Source organism: Saimiri boliviensis, chromosome 3, assembly GCF_048565385.1.
Source record: "Saimiri boliviensis isolate mSaiBol1 chromosome 3, mSaiBol1.pri, whole genome shotgun sequence".
NCBI classification, from domain to species: Eukaryota; Metazoa; Chordata; class Mammalia; order Primates; family Cebidae; genus Saimiri; species Saimiri boliviensis.
This window is the reverse complement of record NC_133451.1, coordinates 134,311,767-134,321,513: the sequence shown is the minus strand read 5'-3', so window position 1 is coordinate 134,321,513 and position 9,747 is coordinate 134,311,767. Positions and strand designations below refer to the sequence as shown.

The 9,747-nt window shown below is 38.3% G+C and overlaps 1 pseudogene; it reads right to left on the bottom strand.

Annotated features, from left to right (window-relative positions):
- Positions 1-6,514: 6,514 nt before the first annotated feature.
- Positions 6,515-9,283, bottom strand: LOC141583878 (NADH-ubiquinone oxidoreductase chain 1-like; annotated as a pseudogene).
- Positions 9,284-9,747: the final 464 nt, after the last annotated feature.

Genomic DNA, 9,747 nt, shown 5'->3' with positions numbered 1-9,747 from the left:
AGAAAGGTTTAATACTGTTAATATAATATGCAAGTGTCCCTCCTTGTGTCATGATTAGCATGTACAGGGAGTAAAGAGCTGTAATGAGTATATTAAGTCCTATAAACATAATAGTGATATTTGATCAGGAGAATAAGGCCATAGTCAGAATTTTCTTAATAGATTAATGGTAGGGAGTAAGGCAAGGTTAGTAAGATTTGCTAGAAGTCATCAAGAGGCTATTAGTGGGAGCAGGGTTTGAAGGCCTCAGGTAAGTAACATGGTTTGACTATGGACTCACTTGTAGTTGGAATTTGCTAGGCAGAATAGTAAGGATGAAGTAGTCCATGAGCAATTATAAGGGTGACCACACCTGTAAAGCTTCAAGGGGTCTGAATGAGAATAGCCGTAATAACAAGTGCTATGTGGCTTATGGAGGAGTAGGCAATAAGTGATTTCAGATTGGTTTGTTGTAGACAAATAGAGCTTGTCATAACTATCCCTCATAGGTATGTAGTATGAGGAAGGGGCCTACATGTTCTGTTAGGAGATTGAGGATAAGAGTAAGCCGTATTATGCCATAACCACCCAGCTATAGGAGTACTGTTGGAAGTCACATTGAGCCGGCAATAGGGGCTTCTACGTGGGTTTCGGGGAGTCACAGGTGAACTCCGTGTAGAAGTATTTTTACTAGAAAAGCCATGATACATGCTAGGCATATTAGATTATTGGATTAGGAGGTTAACGGCACTTTGGCAGTAAGTATTATTACTGGCACTTTAGTGAATCTGGGGTATTTTGAGTATAAACAAGTGCTACAAGTAAATGAAGGAATCCCACTAGTGTGTAAAAAAAGTATGAACTTGCATTGAGGTGTTCTGATTGGTCGCCTCAGCGGGTGATGATAATTAGGGTAGGCACCAGTGAGGTTCAAAGAGGATATGAAATATAATTAGGTATTTGGTGGTGAATGCTGGTTTAAAAAGTCTGCAGGGAAATCAATATAGAAATATAGAGGTCTTTTTGTGGGGTTGATTCATTGGACAGGTGATACTGGCTTGCTAGAATTATGAAAGACAGTAGTCAAGCGTTAAGATTAGAAGAGGTGATATCAGTGGGTCAGAAGAGAAGATTAGTGAGAAGCTGGATGAGTTATTATTTAACTGGTTATAAAATAGGCTGATAAGTAGGCTTTGGATAACCGTGCTGATTCAGATTATAGAATTTTTAGAGAATCATGTCATTGATAACAGTATAATTGTTGGAATAATAATTTTTAACCTTGAAGTAGACTAAGAATTTGTACGTAATCTAGGCCATATGTACTGGAGATTTAAACTAGTAAGGCAAGGCCCATTGTGGCTTCTAGAGTGGTAGAATGCCCAGAATAATCCAGCAAAAAGAATACTTCTGAGATAAGGATGATTGATGTGTGGTAGCCTTGAAATGTACTTTCTCGGATAACTTCATGTCATCACTGACATATAGTGTACTAGTTAGTAGGCCTAAGGTTAGAAGAGTGATAGAGTTAAAGTGAAATCACATGGCCAGGCCCGATGTTATTAGGAGAGACCCTGTTAGAGGTCAGGGGCTGGGGTTGACTATATGGTAGGCATGTGTTTGGTGGGTAATTATGTGTTTTCATATAGGTAAAGGTTTACTGGTAGGGCAAAAGCATGGGCCTGAATAAGGGCTACAGTGAATTTGAGGATGGTCAGTGGGATTAGAGTAATGAGACCACTTAAAGCCGTGGGAAGACCGACAGTTGATAGTACTAGTGTGGCTCCTCTGATTAAATGCATTAGTATGTGTCCAGCTGTAATGCTGGCTATTAGCCACAGAGCTAATGCCATTGGTTGAATGAATAGGCTAATAGTTTCAATGATCACTGTATTAGGGATAAGAGGTATATGTTTGGCTTGTGGTAAAAAGTGAGCTAAGGAGGTTTTTGTCTTAAAGCAGAAGACTATAATTACTGTGCCTACTCATAAGGGGATTGCTATACCTAGATTTATTGATAATTGGGTAGTTGGTGTAAATGAATGGGGTAGACGCCTGAGGAGACTGGTTGAGGCAATGAAGAGAATTAGGGAGGTCAGTATTAGGAATCAGATTTGTCCTTTAATGTTATGGGTAATTATTATTTGTTTTAATATAAGTTGAATTAGTCACTGTTGAATTGAAATCAATTGGTTACTTATTAGATTACTGGAAGTTGGAAATAGTATGGTGGGAAATAAAATGATTAATACTACTGCAGGTAGGCCTAGAATTGTCAGGGTAGTAAAAGGGGTGAAAAGGATTTTCATTCATTTTAATTCTCAGGGGGCTTGATGATTCTGCATTTTGATTATTTTTAGTATAGAGGATCTATAGTAAATGAATAATTTTAACTGAATAATGGAGAATAAAGTTATGATTATTGGCAGGATGACAGTGGAAGTGTCTAGTTGAGGTATTCACTGCAGAGAGGTGAAGACCCCCTCAACCTTTAACTTCAAAGGTTAATGCTGGATAGTTTTACAGTGATATGACAGTACAAATGTGAATCAGGTTTTGAAGCATTCTAAGGGGGTTAATTCTAGGACAATAGGTATAAAACTGTGGTTAGACCCACAAATTTCTGAGTGCTGTCCATGTTAAAGGACTGGTCATGCAGCAGTTAAGGTAGTTTGATTTAAGTGTCTGGGGATTGCATCTGTTTTGAGGCCCATTAAGGGGCTAGTTCATGAGTGCAGGATGTCTTCAGATGAGATTAAGATACAGATGCGGATCTCTATTGGGAGAATTGTTCGGTTATCAATTTCAAGGAGTCGAAGTTCTCCTGGCTTTAAGTCTACTGCTGGGACTATGTAAGAATTGAAGCCTAATTCCTCATAGTCTGTATAGTCATAGCTTCAGTATCATTTATGGCCAATTGCTTTGACGGTAAGAGAAGGGTTGTTAATTTCATCTGTTATGTACAGAATACATAGGGATGGGAAGGCAATTGAAATTAAGATAACAACAAGTAAAATAGTTCACACAGTCTCAATTTCTTGGGCATCTATGATGATAGTATAAGTTAATTTTGTTGTGATTATTAGGAAAAAAATGTACCAGGGAACTAATTAGGAAAATAATTATAAGAGTGTGGTTATGGAAAGTGAGTAGCTCTTCTGTAATAGTGGATGTAACATCTTGAAGGCCTAATTGAACTGGATGAGCCATTGAGACATACAGAATTTAACCTATAAATTCACTTTGACAAAGTTATGTAATAATTTTACTAATATCTTATTGAGAGGGTCATAGGGATTATGGGATTTCCTTGAAACCAGTTTCTGGGGATTTGATTCCTTTCTTTCTCTTTTAGGTTTTCACATAGTTTGGCTCTTCGAATAAGGTGGTAGACAGCTGTAAAGTCACTGTAAATTAGTAGATGATTGTTCATTGGTTAGTACTTTTAGTTTTTGAAGCAAAAAATTTTTCAGATCATAAAGATTACTAGTATATCTGCTGTTATTGAGATAAATGAGCCTACAGGTAAGATAATATTTTATGCCGTGTATGCATCAGGGTAATCGGAGTAACATCGAGGCATACCGGATAGGCTGAGGAAGTGCTGTGGAAAAAAGATTAAGTTAACACCTATGAATATAATGATGAAGTGGATTTTAGCATACATCTAATTAAGTGTATAACCTGAAAACAGGGGGAATCAGTGGACAAAGCCTTCTATAATGGTGAATACCACTCCTATTGATAGGACATAGTGGAAATGGGCTACAACATAGTATGTGTCCTGTAAGACAATATCTAATGATGAATTAGCTAGTATGATGCTGGTTAAGCCTCCTACTGTGAGCCCAGAATATTGCGGGAGATCATTTGATGTTACCTCCATGCAGCGTAGCTAATCAGCTGAACACCTTGACATCAGAAGAATAGCAATAATTATGGTAGTGGAGGTAAAGCATGCTCGTGTGTCTGTGTCTATTCCTACTGTAAATATATGGTGGACCCATATGATAAATCCTAAGAAGCCAGTTGGTATTATGGCTTATACTATGCCCATGTACCCAAATGGTTCCTTTTCTCCAGAATAATATGTTACGATGTGGAAGATTATCCCAAAGCCTGGTGGGATGAGGATACAGACTTCAGGATGACAAAAAAATCAAAATAAATGTCGGTACAAGATAGGGTCACCCCTGCCAGCAGGGTCAGAAAAAATAGTGTTGAGGTTACCAGCAGTTAATAGTATAGTAATGCCGGTGGCTAGGGCTGGGAGGGGAAGGTGTAGAAGCACTTCTGTGATGAGGACTGATCAGATGAAAAGGGATGTTGATACTGGCATGTGGCTGGGGGTTTATGTTAATAATAGTGGTAATAAAGTTAATGGCCCCTAAAATAGAAGAGACACCTGCCCTGTGGAGCAAGAAGATGGTCAGATGCACAGAGATTCCTGTATATGCTAGGTTTCCTGCTAAAGGAGGATAAACTGTCCAGCCTGTTCCAGCACCAGCTTCTACTATTGAGGACACAAGTAGAAGTAGAAAAGATGGGGGCAGAAGTCAGAAACTCATATTATTTATCTGGGGGAATGCCATGTCTGGTGCACCAATTATCAGAGGGACTGGCTATTGCCGAAACCCCCAATTATGATTGGTATTACCATAAAGAAGATGATAACAAATGCTTGGGCAGTAACAATAACATTATAAATCTAATAATCTCCTAGCAGAGTTCCTGGCTGGACTAATTATGCTTGAATTGAAGGCTTTAGGCAGTGCCTATTATTCCCACTCATGTGCAGAATAGCAGGTATAGTGTTCCGATATCTTTGTGGTTAGCTGGAAACAATCAACGATTGATGAACATAAGTGAGCCTCCCCACCCCCACCCAGGGTAAAATGGCTGAGTAAGATTAGACTGTAAATAGGAAGAAAGAGGTCAAGGCCTCTTTTTACCAGCTGTGAGGTGATTTCTCATGCTGAATTGCAAATTCAAAGGAGTAGCTTCAATCCTGTCTCAGCTTCTCCCACTTTTCCCCCAATGGTGAGGGAAGTAGATTGAAGCCAGTTGATTAGAGTGTTTAGCTGTTAACTAAATTTTCGTGGGTTGAATTGCACCAATCTAGTAAGGGCTTAGCTTAATTAAAGTAGTTGATTTGCATTCAATTGATGCAGAATAGAGTCTTGCAGTCTTTGGGTCTGTTACAGAAATTAAATGCAATTTACTTACTGAGAGCTTTGAAGACCCTTGGTCTTATTTAGCCTAAATTTCTAAGTTATAGTTAGTATTAATGGAGGATGGGTAAGAGGATGGTGGAAGAGATGAAAAGTAGGGGGAAGAGTAATATGGGTTCTGTGTTGTCAAATTGTCATTTTATTTTCATATTGTTTGATGTGGGGAATAGTGTTACTAAGATGGAATAGTTTAGGCATATGTAAAAGTACAGGTCGAGTACAGTTATAATAGCTATAATGGTTGTGGTAATAAGGCTATTGTTTTTTGTAAATTCTTGAATGATGATCATTTAGGCAAGAACTCTGTTAATGGGGGTAAACCTCCTAGGGATAGTAGAATTAGCGGAATTATAGGTGTCAACCATGCTGATTTGTTTCAGGCATGAGATAGTGATAGTGTAGTGGTGCTTATACTCAGGTTGAGTGCTAGAAATGTGGTTGTTGTTAAGATAACGTAAATATTCAGGTTGAGGGTAGTAATGTTCGGGTTATAAATTAGTACTGCCATTATACAACTTATGTGAGTGATTGAGGAGTAGACTAGGAATTTACACAGTTGTGTTTGGTTAAGTCCCCCTCAACTGCCCATTATAATAAATAGGATTGTATAGATACAATCCTAACTAGGATTAAGAGGATGTTCTCCTAATAGGAGGATATTCATATTTGTTGATAGGAAAAGTTGAAACATAATCAAGATAGGGTATAGTTTTTGTCATGTGAGGAGAAGTATACCAGACATTAAAAAGACTCCTTGAGTTCTGCTGGGACTCAGAAGTAAAAGAGGGTATCCCTAGTCTTATTACTAGGGCCACTGTTATTATTAAGGTTGAAAATTGATTGATAGTGTTTATTATCATTCATTGCCCAGAAGACAGGTTATTGGAAAGGATACCTATCATGAGAATTATAGATGTGGTTGCTTGTCTAAGGAAATATTTGGTGGCTGCTTCTGCAGAGCAGGGATTTATTTTTTTAATTAAGATTGGGGTAAAGGCTAGCAGGTTTATTTCTAGGCCTGTTCAGATGAGAAATCAGTGTGAGCCAAGAATTGTGATAAGAGTCCCTTTGAAAATGGTGAGGGAAATAATAAGTTGAGCTAAGGGATTAATTCATACGAGAAGGGTATAACGAACATTTTTGGGGTATGGGCCAGAAAGCTTATTTAGCTGACCTTACTCTAGGATGTGGTATGATAGGTAGCATGGAGAATTCCGGATTCTCAGGGTAGGTTCAATTCCTATAGTTCTAGAAATAAGAGGACTTTTATGTCTATTGTTTATTCTTCCAAGGTAATTCTTTTGTCAAATGTATTTCCTATGTTTGGGTGGGATGCTGGAAATTAAGACAGGCACTGAGATATATCATATGCAAAAGGTTAGTGTAAGTGGCATTTTTCATAAAAGATGTATGAGGTGGTCATAGCGGAATTGAGGGTTTGCCATTTGAATTCATTAAAACAGAGTGATTAAAAGAAGGATCTTGGTAATGAAATTTGTGGTGAAGAGTTCTGGTGAATATACAGTGTGTAGTGCTCCTAGGAAAATAGTAGCAGTTAGGGCATTTATCATGATAATATTCATATATTCTGCTATAAAGAAGAGGGCAAATGAACCCGGGGCATATTCAAGGTTGAAGTCTGAGACTAACTCTGATTCTCCTTCTGCTAGATCAAAAGGGGCTCAGCTAGTTTCTGCTAGTGTGGAGATGAATCATATTACGGCTAGGGGCCATGATGGTGGGAACAGTCAGAGGAATTCCTGCATTGTGATGAGTGTATGTAAGTAAAATGAACTGCTTGTCAGTAGAACTGATAGCAGGATAATGGCTAGGGTGGCCTCATATGAAATTGTCTGGGCCACAGCTCGTAATGTGCTGATTAGTGCATATTTTCAATTAGATGCTCTTCCTGATCATAAAATAGATGACTAGACTTGATGTGGCTAGTATAAATAGGAGGCCGATATTAAAATTAGAGGGTCTGGTATTAGGAGGGGAGTTATAAGAGGAGAGTGATGGAAAGGACTAGGGTTGGAGCAATCATAAAGGTCAATAGTAGATGTTGAGGGCCATAAGGATTCTTCGGGGAAAAGTCGTATGGCGTCAGAGAATGGCTGAAGCAGTCCGTAGGGACCTACAACGTTGGGTCCTTTGTGCAGTTGTATATAGCCTAAGATTTTTTGTTCAAGAAGTGTGAGGAACGCTATAGCGATAAGAGTGGGGATAACGGGAGAAGGCTAATTATAGGCACATTGTTAACAATAGGAGTTGAATCTCTGATTATAAAGTTTTAAGTTTTGTGAAATTGCCAGGATCTACCATCTTAACAAACCCTGTTCTTGGGTAGGGTGTGTGTTGGTTTGTTAGACTAAGATAGCATCATTTATGGAGCGAGAACACTTTATGAAATAGCCCTATCTCTGTTGTCCTTTCATACTAGGAGAAATGTTGAATAGAAACCGACCTGGATTACTCTGGTCTAAACTCAGATCACATAGGACCTTAATTGTTGGACAAACAAGCTCTTAATAGTGGCTACACCATTAGGATGTCCTGATCCAACATTGAATCATAAACCCTATTGTTGATAAGAACTCTAGAATAGGATTGTGCTGTTATCCCCAGGGTAACTTACTTCATTGATCAAATTATTGGGTCAATGTGCGTTAACTCTCTTAGACTAGTGCAGTCTTAGTTTAGGTTGTTTGGAGGTTGAATTATGTTCCAAGGTCACCCAAACCAAAATTTTTAATGCAAGGATAGGAGGCTAGAGCCTGTAAGCTTGTTTGAGTTTTGATTTGCATTAATGAATTAAAGTTCCATAAGATCTTCCCATCTTATTTGTGTTTATGCACCTCTTCACAGATAGGTCAATTTCACTGATTAAAAGTAAAAGACAGCTGAACTCTCATGTGGCCGTTCATACAAGTCCCTATTTAGGGAACAAGTGATGATGTTACCTTTGTACGATCAGGATATCATGGCTGTTGAGCACATGTTACTGGGCAGTGCCTCCAATACTGGTAATGCTAGAGGAGATGTTTCTGGTAAGCAGACGGGGTAAGATTTGCTGAGTTCCTTTTAATTTTGTAATCTTTCCTTAGAGCATGCATGTGTTGGGTTAACAATGTAAATAATAGGGTGCCATAATCCTCAGCAAACTGGCACAAGAACAGAAAATCAGACACCACATGTTCTTACTCATAGGTGGCTGTTGAACAATAAGAACACATGGACACAGGGAAGGGAGAATCACACACTGGGATCTGTTGGGGAGGGCCAAGGGAGGGACAGTGGGGGAGTGGGGAGGTCAGGGAGGGATAACATGGGGAGAAATGCCAGATGTAGGTGATGGAGGGATGGAGGCAGCAAACCACATTGCCATATATGTACCTATGCAACAATCCTGCACGATCTGCACAACATGTACTCCAGAACCTAAAGTACAATTAAAAAAGTAAAAAAAATTCAGAAATATTTTTAAAAAGAAAACTTGAAAAAAAGAAACATAAACAACTGTATTTTTATGAAGATTATACTTCTGAGAAATGATAAAAGTCATTATGAGAAATAATAAAGTATGGTGAGGGAAGGAGGTAATGATTGCTAATAGTTTTACTTGTTTGCAATAAAAAAAATAATAGGGTGCTTATTATATCATTTATGAATATTAGACTGTTAAATGTCAATGGGTTATTCCAGTCAGATATAAGCTTATGCAATGGAGAAAGTCTTCATGTTACTTATATTAACATTATTGCTTCTAGGAAGTGACAGACTAATCCAATGTGATGTTAAGAGTTTAGCAAAGTAACTAGAATTTAAGACAGTTAGATGTTGAGCTTAAATACTTTCTTCATTGGTGGCTGCCTTTGGGCCAACTATGGTGGTAATATTTTTTTACTCTGTAAGAAAATCGTTTCCTAGGGTCTAAAGAGGTGTCCCTCTGTAGACTAACAGTTAAACTTACAGGGAGATTAAGTAATTATGTGGATAAGTTTAAAGTTGGACTAAGATTCTACCTTGGACAACCAGTCATCACCAGGCTTGGTAGGCTTGTTACCGCTTCTCATGAATGTTCCCACTATTTTGCCACGTAGGTGAGTGTGCTCTTTCAGCTGTTGTTAGGTAGCTTGTCTGGTTTCGGGGGACTTGACTATAGTTCTCTGCGTATAGTTATTTCTAGTTAATACATTATGCAGAAGGTAAAAGGGCTTGTCTTTGCTCTTTAGTGCTTGATATAGTTCTTTCATGTTTCCCTTACGGTATTATGTCTTTTCCACCAGGGTAAAAATTTCTATGGCCTATACTTTTGTCTAAGTAAATGGTTTGATTAAGATAGTTTAATAATATTTTTAGCGAGGTTTGGGGCTAGAGTTAGCTCAAAGTGATCAGGTTATGATAAAATCTTCCAGGTGTAAGCCAGATGCTTCGGGTTAAGCCACACTTTGGTTTGTCCAAGCACACTTTCCAGTACACTTACCATGTTACAACTTATCTCCTCTATACATACATAGAAAATTATTAGTAATAGTGA